This window comes from Scyliorhinus torazame, chromosome 6 (genome assembly GCF_047496885.1).
Source record: "Scyliorhinus torazame isolate Kashiwa2021f chromosome 6, sScyTor2.1, whole genome shotgun sequence".
Classification (NCBI taxonomy): domain Eukaryota; kingdom Metazoa; phylum Chordata; class Chondrichthyes; order Carcharhiniformes; family Scyliorhinidae; genus Scyliorhinus; species Scyliorhinus torazame.
In genome coordinates this window covers 240,933,358-240,946,534 of record NC_092712.1, presented here as the reverse complement: position 1 = coordinate 240,946,534, position 13,177 = coordinate 240,933,358, and positions in this window count along the sequence as shown.

The following is a 13,177-nucleotide window of genomic DNA, read 5'->3' as shown; positions in this document are numbered from 1 at the left end:
CTTTCCTGTTTCTAACTTCAGCCCATACTACCTCGGAAGAAGAGTCCCCATCTAGCATCCTCTCCGCCACCGTAATACTGCTCTTGACTAGCAGTGCCACACCTCCCCCTCTTTTGCCTCCTTCTCTGAGCTTACTAAAACACCTAAACCCCGGAACCTGCAACATCCATTCCTGTCCCTGCTCTATCCATGTCTCCGAAATGGCCACAACATCGAAGTCCCAGGTACCAACCCATGCTGCCAGTTCCCCTACCTTGTTTCGTATACTCCTGGCATTGAAGTAGACACACTTCAAACCACCTACCTGAACACTGGCCCCCTCCTGTGACGTCAAATCTGTGCTCCTGACCTCTATACTCTCATTCTCCCTTACCCTAAAACTACAATCCAGGTTCCCATGCCCCTGCTGCATTAGTTTAAACCCCCCCCCAAAGAGCACTAACAAATCTCCCCCCCAGGATATTTGTGCCCCTCAGGTTCAGATGTAGACCATCCTGTCTGTAGAGGTCCCACCTTCCCCAGAAAGAGCCCCAGTTATCCAGAAATCTGAATCCCTCCCGCCTGCACCATCCCTGTAGCCACGTGTTTAAATGCCCTCTCTCCCTATTCCTCATCTCACTATCACGTGGCACGGGCAACAACCCAGAGATAACAACTCTGTTTGTTCTAGTTCTGAGCTTCCATCCTAGCTCCCTGAAAGCCTGCCTGACATCCTTGTCCCCTTTCCTACCTATGTCGTTAGTGCCAATGTGGACCACGACTTGGGGCTGCTCCCCTCCCCCCTAAGGACCCGGAAAACACGATCCGAGACAGTTAAAGTTGAATAAAATAATTTGTGAGGAACAAATTGGCTGAGGTGGATTGGGAAAATTCATCTAAGGATTGTATCGGTTAAAAGAAAAGGCTTGTGAAGTTGCCAGAAACTTGAGGATTAGGAATTTTTTAGAACACAGCGAAGGAAGACCAAGAAACTGATAAAGAAAGGTGTCATAATATGCACCCATGCACATCATGAGGTAAAAGCAGGCAGTGACAGACACCCAAGTGAGCCAGTCAACATACAGGACAGAACACAACCAATCACCAGACAGAACACCCAAGGGGGGGGCTTCCAACTATAAAACACACGAGGCATCAGCACTCCGCCTCTTTCCCCTGGTGACAACTGTAGTGACAGTCAGGGTGTACATATCAGTCCACACCTTCTACACGTGGGTCAGAGCTAGCCTGGTCTAGATAGTTACTGTTAGTTTACTTAGAGTACTAGAGAGTCAACCCACAGGCAGCTGTGTGCATTGTTACAGAAGTTCAATAAATCGTATTGAACCAATGCCCATGTTTGCTGTGTGCTTTATTGTTTATCTGCATTGTGTTGCAGTCCGTGTTACCCTAGGGTGAATAACACGACATGATACCAGGAGTGGCTACTTCATCTAAGTAATTTACCTTCAAAAATTCACTGACGACCTGCAAGTGCCTTCCAGTGGCATGGAGAAGATCCAGGCACCGCCACAGCTCCGGATCTCCGGAAACCTTGGCGCCAACTGGCAGGTCTTCAAGCAGAAATTCAGTCTATACATTGAGGCCTCGGGCCTCGAAAGTGCGTCCGATGCCAGAAAAATTGCGCTGCTACTATTGACTGCGGGAGACCAGGCCATCCAAATCTTCAATTCGCTCACTTTTGTCAACGGTGAGGACAAGACCAAGTTCTAGACCGTATTAGCCAAATTCAACAGTCACTGTGAAGTCGAAACAAACGAGAGCTTTGAGCGCTATGTCTTCCAGCAGCGCCTTAAGGGTAAGGATGAGCCTTCCAATCTTTTCTCACTCATCTTTGCATATTAGCGCAATCCTGCAATTACGGTGACACCGCTGATTCCCTCATTTTGGGATCAGATCGTGTTTGGCATCCACTCCGACGTCCTGCAGGAGCAGCTCCTAAAAATAAAAAATATGACCCTGCCAGTACCCATCGAGACGTGAAAGTCCATGAACAGGCGAAAAGTCGCTACTCCCACCTTAAGTCGGCAGAGCAGGACCAACTTGCCTCCCACGAGGCTGAGAGTGTACAGGCCATCGCCCGAATGCGGCGCCTGAGCATCGATGAAGGCGGCCATTTTGCGTGCTTTTCCCGGGATCCCACGCATGCGCACCACGGTCGGGAGAATGAAGCGGCCAAAGACCACACTGCGCAGGTGCGAGCGACGGCTGACCGCATTGCGCATGTGCGACGACGCACGGAGCGTTACGACGTCGACGTGATGACGTGCCCGAACGGTGGCACCGCCCATTTAAAGCGGCAATACCCTGCAAGAGGCAGGCGATGTCTGAATTGTAAGAAGCTTGGCCATTCTGCAGCCTTGTGCAGGTCTGCACCTCCGATAGTGGGCCAGCGATCCTAGTTCCAACGCAGACGTGTTCGGAGTGTGCAGCAAGGGCTGCTGGATTCGGAACCTGATCCCGCCACGGATCCAGAGGATGACTGCCCGGAGCGCCCATATCGAGTGGGCATCATTACCATGTATGACAAGGTCTCCTCACATTCAGTAACACACACACCCATCCTCAATGTGGATTCTGCGGACGAGTGGCGTGCAATTGTACAAGTTAACCATTGCAGCATCCGGTTCAAGCTGGACACCGGTGCTTCAGCCAATCTCATATCTCAGGCAGATCTTGCTCGTATCCAAAGGCAGCCAGAAATTCTTCTGCTGGCATGCCAGCTGCTTGACTATAATGACAATATCACCACTGCATTAGGATCCTGTCACCTGCATGTCTCCAACAAGGCCATCAAGGCCACATTGCAGTTTGAAATCGTCAATCCCGACAAGGCTTCCCTCCCTGGTGCCCAGGCATGCAAGATACTCCATCTCGTCCAGCCATGTCCTCTGCCAACATGACTCTTCAGGCCAACATTGACGAGCTGCTATTGCAATACCCGGATGTGTTCAGTGGGATGGGCACGCTGCCCTACCGCTACAAACTTTTGCTCAGGCCTGATGCTACGCCTGTGATCCATGCACCACGCCGGGTGCCAGCTCCACTGAAGGACCGCTTAAACGCCCAGCTGCAGGAGCTCCAAGATCAGGGTATAATATCTCAGGAACCAACTGACTGGGTCAGCTCGATGGTCTGTGTGAAGAAGCCCTCAGGAGAACTGCACATTTGTATCGATCCCAAGGATCTGGACTGTAACATTATGAGGGAACACTACCCGATCCCGAAGTGGGAGGAGCTGACAAGTGAGATGGCACATGCCAAATTCTTTACAAAGCTGGATGCATCGCGTGGCTTCTGGCAGATACAACTGGACGAGTCCAGCGGGAAGCTCTGCACGTTTAATACACCTTTCGGAAGTTATTGTTACAACCATATGCCGTTTGGTATTGTTTCGGCCTCTGAAATCTTTCATAGGATAATGGAACAAATGCTAGAGGGCATTGAGGGTGTGGGGGTTTATGTTGATGATGTCATCATATGGTCCACGGCCCGGAGGAACATATTTCTCGTCTGCAACAAGTCTTCAGATGCATACATGCCAACGGCCTGAAGTTGAACAAAGCCAAATGCTCCTTTGGCATGTCATCAATAAAGTTTTTGGATGAACAAATATCCCAGCAGGGCGTGCAACCGGATTCGGACAAAGTCAAGGCTATCAACACAACGAAGACCCCAGAAGACAAAAAGGCGATCCTCTGCTTCCTGGGTGTGGTAAATTTTTGGGGAAGTTCATTCCCAACCTTGCGTCACACACCACGGCCCTCAGGCATCTGATGAAGAAGTCCACCATTTTCCAGTGGCTACCAGCACATCAACCAGAGTGGCTTGAGTTAAAAGCGAAGTTAACCACCGCTCCTGTTCTAGCTTTTTTTGACCCAGAGCGAGAGATGAAAATCTCCACAGACGCAAGCCAGGCATTGGTGCGGTGCTCCTCCAGAAGGACGACTCCTCGTCCTGGGCTCCAGTGGCCTATAAGAACATAACAACTAGGAGCAGGAGTAGGCCATATGGCCCCTCGAGCCTGCTCCGCCGTTCAATGAGATCATGGCGGATCTTTTGTGGGACTCAGCTCCACTTTCCGGCCCGAACACCATAACCCTTAATCCCTTTATTCTTCAAAAAACTGTCTATCTTTATTTTAAAAACATTGAATGAAGGAGCTTCACTGGCAAGGAATTCCATAGATTCACAACCCTTTGGGTGAAGAAGTTCCTCCTAAACTCAGTCCTAAATCTACTTCCCCTTATTTTGAGGCTCTGCCCCCTAGTTCTGCTTTCACCCGCCAGTGGAAACAACCTGCCTGCATCTATCCTATCTTTTCCATTCATAATTTTTTATGTTTCTATTAGATCCCCCCTCATCCTTCTAAATTCCAACGAGTACAGTCCCAGTCTACTCAACCCCTTCAACTCTGGGATTAACCTAGTGAATCTCCTCTGCACACCCTCCAGCGCCAGTACGTCCTTTCTCAGGTAAGGAGACCAAAACTGAACACAATACTCCAGGTGTGGCCTCACTAACACCTTATACAATTGCAGCATAACCTCCTTAGTCTTAAACTCCATCCCTCTAGCAATGAAGAACAAAATTCCATTTGCCTCCTTAATCACCTGTTGCACCTGTAAACCAACTTTTTGCGACTCATGCACGAGCACACCCAGGTCTCTCTGCACAGCAGCATGTTTTAATATTTTATCATTTAAATAATAATCCCTTTTGCTGTTATTCCTACCAAAATGGATAACCTCATATTTGTCAACATTGTATTCCATCTGCCAGACCCTAGCCCATTCACTTAACCAATCCAAATCCCTCTGCAGACTTCCGGTATCATCTGCACCTTTTGCTTTACCACTCATCTTAGTGTCGTCTGCAAACTTGGACACATTGCACTTGGTCCCCAACTCCAAATCATCTATGTAAATTGTGAACAATTGAGGGCCCAACACTGATCCCTCAGGGACACCACTAGCTACTGATTGCCAACCAGAGAAACGCCCATTAATCCCCACTCTTTGCTTTCTATTAATTAACTAATCCTCTATCCATGCTACTATTTTACCCTTAATGCCATGCATCTTTATCTTATGCAGCAACCTTTTGTGTGGCACCTTGTCAAAGGCTTTCTGGAAATCCAGATATACCACATCCATTAGCTCCCCGTTATCTACCGCTCTGGTAATGTCCTCAAAAAATTCCACTAAATTAGTTAGGCACGACCTGCCGTTTATGAACTCGTGCTGCGTCTGCCCAATGGCACAATTTCATCCAGATGCCTCGCTATTTCTTCCCTGATGATAGATTCCAGCATCTTCCCTACTACCGAAGTTACGCTCACTGGCCTATAATTACCCGCTTTCTGTCTACCTCCTTTTTTAAACAGTGGTGTCACGTTTGCTAATTTCTAATCCGTTTGGACCACCCCAGAGTCTAGTGAATTTTGTTAAATTATCACTAGTGCATTTGCAATTTCCCTAGCCATGTCTTTAAGCACTCTGGGATGCATTCCATCAGGGCCAGGAGACTTGTCTACCTTTTGCCCCATTAGCTTGCCCATCACTACCTCCTTGGTGATAACAATCACCTCAAGGTCCTCACCTGTCATAGCCTCATTTCTATCAGTCACTGGCATGTTATTTGTGTCTTCCACTGTGAAGACCGACCCAAAAAACCTGTTCAGTTCCTCAGCCATTTCTTCACCTCCCATTGTTAAATCTCCCTTCTCATCCTCTAAAGGACCAATATTTACCTTAGCCACTCTTTTTTGTTTTATATATTTGTAGAAAAGTTTATTATCTGTTTTTATATTCTGAGCAAGTTTACTCTCATAATCTATCTGACTCTTTATAGCTTTTTTAGTAGCTTTCTGTTGCCCCCTAAAGATTTCCCAGTCCACTAGTCTCCCACTAATCTTTGCCACTTTGTATGCTTTTTCCTTCAATTTGATACTCTTCCTTATTTCCTTAGATATCCACGGTTGATTTTCCGTCTTTCTATCGTCTTTCCTTTTTGTTGGTATGAACCTTTGCTGAGCACTGTGAAAAATCGCTTGGAAGTGATGCACGATCAACGACCATTAAAGCGAGGTTGTAGTCCAACTGAAGGCTTTAATAAGCTAGATGTTTCCCCCAGCAGCTCAGGTACTGAATGAAGGCTGCTGGGGCGGCACGGGCTCTTATACCCCGCTTTGCAGGGTGGAGCTACCATACAGCTTGGCCAATAGGAAACATACAATATCTACCAATAGTGTTCCAGCATTACCAGGTACCGTAATACCTCTACACAGACTACCACAGGACGGTTCTCCACTGTTCCACCATAAAATCTTTGCTCCCAGTCTACCTTAGCTAGTTCTTCTCTCATCCCATTGTAATCTCCTTTGTTTAAGCACAAAACACTAGTGTTGATTTTACCTTCTCACCCTCCATCTGTATTTTAAATTCTACCATATTCTGATCGTTCCTTCCGAGAGGATCCTTCACTATGAGATCATTAATCAATCCTGTCTCATTACACAGGACCAGATCTAGGACCGCTTGTTCCCTCAAAGGTTCCATTACATACTGTTCTAATACATACATGCATAAAAGGCAAAGATATGCTCAGATAGAGAAAGAATGCCTGGGCCTTCTCACTGGCATTATAAAATTCCGCAATTATATCTATGGTCTGCCCACCTTCACAGACCACAGACCCCTCGTTCATATCATTCACAAGGACTTGAATGACATGACGCCCAGGCTCCAGCGCATTCTACTTCGACTCCGCAGGTATGATTTCGAACTGGTTTACACACCTGGAAAGGAGCTAATCATTGCGGATGCCCTGTCGCACGCCATCACCTCGCCCTGTGAGCAGGTAGACTTCATCCGCCAAATTGAGGCACAGGTGCAACTGTGTGCCAGCACCCTCCCGGCATCCGACGAATGACTCGTCAACATTCGAGAAGAGACCACCAAGGACCCTCTTCTGCAGCGGATCATACATCACCTCACAAATGGCTGGCAGAAAGGGCAATGCCCCCAGTTCTTTAATGTAAAGGATGACCAACCAGTTGTCGAGGGGATCCTCCTTCAGTTGGATCGCATCGTCATTCCTCGCAGCCTCCAGCGCTTAGTGCTCACGCAGATCCACGAGGGACACCTCGGTATTGAGAAGTGCAGGCACAGGGCCTGGCGGGCTGTCTATTGGCCCGGCATCAATGTGGACATATCAAACATGGTCCTCAATTGCGTGATATGCCAGCATTTCCAGCCTGCTCAGCCCAAAGAAACACTCCAGCAGCACGAGATCATGACCACTCCGTGGTCTAAGGTGGGAATTGACCTTTTTCACGCCAATGGGCGTGAAAAAGTCCTTACAATTGACTACTTCTCGAGTTACTCCGAGGTGGTGAAACCGTCCGACTTAACATCAAAGACTGTCATAAAAGCCTGCAAGGAGACATTTGCCAGGCATGGTATTCCGCTCATGGTTATGAGTGACAACGGGCCCTGTTTCTCGAGCCAAGAATGGTCCAACTTCGCAAAGCAATGCCAGTTCCAGCACATCATCTCGAGCCCACATTACCCGCAATCTAACGGGAAGGTCGAAAAAAGTGTCAATATCGTGAAGCAACTGCTCTGCAAGGCTGCTGACTCAGCTTCAGACTTTAACCTTGCTCTCCTGGCGTACAGAGCAACCCCTCTGTCCAACAGTATGTCTCCGGCACAGCTCCTTATGAATCGTAACCTGCGGACGACTGTTACAGCCATTCATTTACCTGACCTGGATCACCTTCCAGTGCTGCAAAAGATGCAACAAATCAGGACCCGGCAGAAGCTGACATACGATGCTACTGCTACTGATTTGCCCGTGCTCTCTCCGGAAGATGCTGTTCGCATCAAGTTGCCTGGTGGAGGCTGATCAGCTCCAGCTGTTGTTGTTCGACAGGCTTTTGTTTGTGGTTCGCATGGCTGATGAATCCATTGTCAGGCGCAACAGAAGGGCACTATGTAAACTTGCCTGCCCACCACCGGATCTCACATTCCCAGATATCATTATGCCTTATCCGGACCCCTCGCTCCACGAGGCCACCAATTTGGCTGCATACCCGCCTGTCAAGGCGCCATCATTCACACCTCCAACTCTCAAGCGGTCAACAAGAATCCAACGCCAGCCCCAGCGACTGGACTTATAAATAGTTCCGTTGTATATATATATATATTGTTATGTTTATGCACGCTAGACACCTGACATGTACATATGCATTCACTCACCAATTGCTGTAAATAGTCATCTCTGTAAATATGTCGTATATGCTCTAAGCAACCGCAATCTTTTTTAAAAAGGGGGATGTCAAAATATGCACCTCATGAGGTAAAAGCAGGCAGTGACAGACACCCAGGTGAGCCAATCAACATACAGGACAGAACACAACCAATCACCAGACAGAACACCAGAGGGGGGCTTCCAACTATGAAACACACGAGGCATCAGCACTCCACCTCTTTCCACTGGTGACAACTGTGGTGACAGTCAGGGTGTACATATCAGTCCACATCTTATACACGTGGGTCAGAGAAAGCCTGGTCTAGATAGTTAGAGTTAGTTTACTTAGAGTAGTAGAGAGTCAACCCACAGGCAGCTGTGTGCATTGTTACAGAAGTTCAATAAATCTAATTGAACCAACGCCCACATTTGGTGTATGCTTTATCGTTTATCTGCATCGTGTTGCAGTCCATGTTACCCCAGGGTGAATAACACGACAAAAGGGACAACAGAATATGAAAGAAAAAAAACATTAAAATGGACTATTAAAGCTTCTATGGGTACGTAAAAAGGAAGTGTTTGGATCAGACACGCGTGGATCCATTATAGGTAGAGCCAGGACGATTCAAAATGCGGAATAGAGTAATAGCAGAAAAGATATATAGAAACATAGGGTGTGATTCAGTGATCGCATTGTGCCTGGTACGGATCCGGGTGAATAGCAGGAAAGGCCAATATCGAGACTTGTGCTGGGATCGAACTATTTTGTGATTCACCCAATCCGCTACTGATGGCGAGTTCCGGATCTTACCCAAAAATATCATTAACCTTCACTTACATTCGCATTAACAAGATTGAAGTTGAATGCAGCGGCCTCCCGAGAATTACCCGACTCCCCAGCGGGACGTCACGTGGATGTTGTTTAGTATTCCTTTTCAAAAATGTGACGCTGGCGCAATGGCTATTATGGGGAAGTGAGCCGGTGAGTAGGCATTTCTATTTTCCAGCATGCAGCCCAAGGGCACCGGGGCTCGGCAGGATTGGTGGGGTTTGGGTACCACTCGGGGTTGGGCCTGGTCAGGGGGCTGAAGTGTTCTAGGCCTGGGGGTTGTCACTGGGCTGGGGAGATGAGGGGATTTGCATCTGTGAGGCCTTAAATCCACCTTTACATTTTATGGAGACCTATAACAGAAGGCGACCACAACTGCAGCCTGTCTGTCCTATCAAACTCTCCCAGAACAGAGCCCAGCTCTGGCTTCTATCCTGAAAGTCAATTTCACTCCCTTTGACTATGATCAGCCTCTAACTTCACAGCTGTAAGCTATTTCAAATTAGGAATTAGCCTTGTTAGTTGTGGGAGCACTTCACAGCTGCAGGTTGTGTTTGCTGTTTGCTCCTGTTGGTGGCTGCAGATGCCTGCAGGCTGCTGTTGCTGTTTCCTTCCATTTCTGTAGCTGGAAAGAAGAACAATTTGTTCTACGATACCTGGGTGCTAGAACATTGGTCTCAGGGGAATGTACAAATCCAGAAGGTAATCCGGTTTGAAGCAGGAAGACGCTGTGGGACCTGATGCGCGACATTGATCCAAATTGGCTACCTGATGACACTGTTGAAGCAATGCTTTTGCAGATTGATCATGCTTTTGTTGCTGGTGTGGTGAATGCTGCATTTAACGTGGGTTAAACACGCTAGAAGTCAAAAATGTTCAACTGCACCGTGAGAAACAGTGGAATCTGTGGAATCCAGGATTTGGCTGAGAAACTTCTGTTTTCTCAAAGGAAGACATGAATAATGTAGCGGAAGTTCTCAGAAACACAAGTTTTAGTGAGGAGCTGAGGTATTTAGTATTAGTAAAGAAATGTTTTTTGGTAAATTAATGGGATTGAAGGCAGACAAATCTCCAGGGCTTAAAATTCTTCATCCCAAAGTACTTGCCCTAGAAATAGTAGATCCATTGGTGGTCATTTTCCAAATTTCTTTGGACTCTGGAATGATTCCTACAGATTGGGGGATAGCGAATGTAACCCCGCTATTCAAAAAGGAAAGTGGAGAGTAAACAGGAAACTATAGACCAGTAAGCTTAATGTCATTAGTAGGGAATTTGCTGGAGACCATTATGAACGATTTCATAACCCAGCATTTGGAAAGCAGTGGTATAATTAGTCGGCATGGATTAACAAAAGGAAAATCATCCTTGACAAATCTACTAGAATTCTTTGAAGATGTAGCTAGTGGATTTGACCAAGGAGAACTGGTGGATTTGGTTTATTTAGACTTTCAGAAGGCTTTTGACAAGGTCTCACAAAGCAGATTAATATGTAAAGTTAAACCGCATGGGATTGTGGGTAGTGTCTTGAGATGGATAGAAAAGAAGGAAGCAGACAGGAAGCAAAACATTGGAATAAATGTGTCTTTTTCTGAATGACAGGCAGTGACTAGTGGGGTACCGCAGGGATCTGTGCTAGGACCCCAACTGTTCACATTGTATATTAATGATTTCTACGAGGCACCAGGCGGTGGCAACCGTTCCTTGACTATCTCGCGGAACGATAATGGAAAAACAGAAAAGACAGCAGCAGCAATCCAGGAGGGGGGGTGGTGGGGAGGATTATTCCGTGTTCTTGTTTTTCTTAGTTAGTTGTTGATATTTGCTTTTTGTTTATTTCTTTTTCCACCTGTTGTTAGTTTAATATATTATTTAAATAACGTTTAATGTATATTCCTTTATTAAGTTGTAAAAACGGAAAATCTTTGTTTGAAAAACTTCAATAAAATATATATATTTTTTTAAATGATTTGGACGAGGGAACTAAATGTATTATCTCCAAATTTGCAGATGATACAAAGTTGGGTGGGAGAGTGAGCTGTGAGGAGGATGCAGAGATGCTTCAGCGGGATTTGGACAGGCTGAGTGAGTGGGCACATGCATGGCAGATGCAGTATAATGTGGATAAATGTGAGGTTATCCACTTCGGTAACAAACATAGGAAGGCAGACTATTATTTGAATAGGTGTAAATTGAGGGAAGTGGTGTCCTCGTGCATCAGTTCCTGAAAGTAAGCACACTATCTTTAACACTATCCCCGATTTCTCTTGTTAGCCATGATTGAGCCACATTTCCCATCTTACTCTTGCGTCATTCAGGGATGTACAATTGTTGAAGTTCATTCATGTGTTCTTTAAATGTCTGCCATTGCCTATCCACTGTCAACCCCTTCATTTGCCAGCTTATCCTAGCCAATGCATGTCTCATACCATCAAAGGTAGCTTTCTTTCACTTCAAGACCCTAGTCTCAGACTTAACTGTGTCACTTTCCATCTTAATGAAAAATTCTACCATATTATGGTCACTCTTCCCTAAAGGATCTCGCACCACAATGTTGCTAATTAATCCTCTCTCATTGCACAATCCCCAATCTAGGATGGCCTGCTCTCGAGTTGGTTCCTCAACATATTGGCGAGAAAACCATCCTTGTACATTCCAGGAAGTCCTCCTCCATCGCATTGCTATCAGTTTGATTAACCCAATCAATATGCAGATTGAAGTCATCCATAATAACTACTGTACCCTTACTGCATGCATCTCTAATTTCCTGTTGCCAATTATTCCTTCCTCATTACACAATACTCAGTCTAGGATAGTCTGTGCTATAATTTGTTCCTCAATGTATTGGTCCAGTAAACCATCCTTCAAACTTTTGGAAGAAACTTAAAATCAAATAATATCAATTACTCCAGGGTCCTTACTTCCTGGTCATTGTTGTTACAGAATATAGCTCTTACAAACTATAAACCATAAAATTCTAAGCGATAAAAGTAGTAAATACTTACCCAACTATACTCACCTGAACAGCTGCTTTCAGTTGTCCCTGCATTACTTTTGAATCCTGACGTTACCTCATTGCCATTGAGATAATGGATGCATTGATGCATTGGTGATCATCTTCCAAAGCTCTAGATTCTGGAATGGTTCCTGAAGATTGGAAGGCAGCAAATGTAACCCTATTATTTAAGAAGAGGAGAGAGAAAACAGGAAACTACAGACCTATGGTTAACAGTGTTGCCTCACTGTGTCAGGGACCCTGGTTCAATTCCGGCCTCTGATGACTGTCAGTGTGGAGTTTGCACGTTCTCCCTGTGGCTGCATGGGTTACCTCCGGGTGCTCCAGCTTCCTCCCACAGTCCACAGATGTGCAAGTTAGGTAGATTGGCCGTGCTAAATTTCCCCTTGGCACCCAAAGATATGTAGGTTAGATGGGATTACAAGGATAGTGTATAGGAGTGGGCTTGGTAGGGTGGCCTTTCAGAGGACTGGTGCAGACTCCATGGACCGAATGGCCTCTTCCTGCACTGTAGGGATTCTATGACCTGTTAGCCTTGCAACAGTGGTGGGGAAAATGTTGCAATCTATAATAAAGGATGTGATAAATAGACACTCGGATAATCATGATCTGATTGGGCGCAGTCAGCATGGATTTACGAATGGGAAATCATGTTTGACAAACTTGGAGTTATTTAAAGATGTTACCAACAAAATTGAATGAAAAGATTGATGGACGTAATATAATTGGATATAATTGGGGCTTTTGATAAAATTCCCCACCGGAGGTTAATTAGCAAAATAAAAGCACATGGGTTGAAATAAACTGGTATGGATTCAAGATTAGCTAACAGGCAGAAAACAGAGTAGGAATAAACGTGCCATTCTCACATTGGCAGGCTATGGCTAGTGGGGTACTGTAAGGATCAGTATTTGGATCCAGCTGTTCACAATATAAGTCAAAATGTGTGTTAAAGTAAGTCTCCTCATTTTTCCTTTTTTAAAAAGTTTTCTCCTCCAGTTCTATGTTAATGACCAATGGAAAGCATTATCAAAAGCTCTTCTAATTTTGAACACCTCTATCAGATCTTTTCCTTAACATTC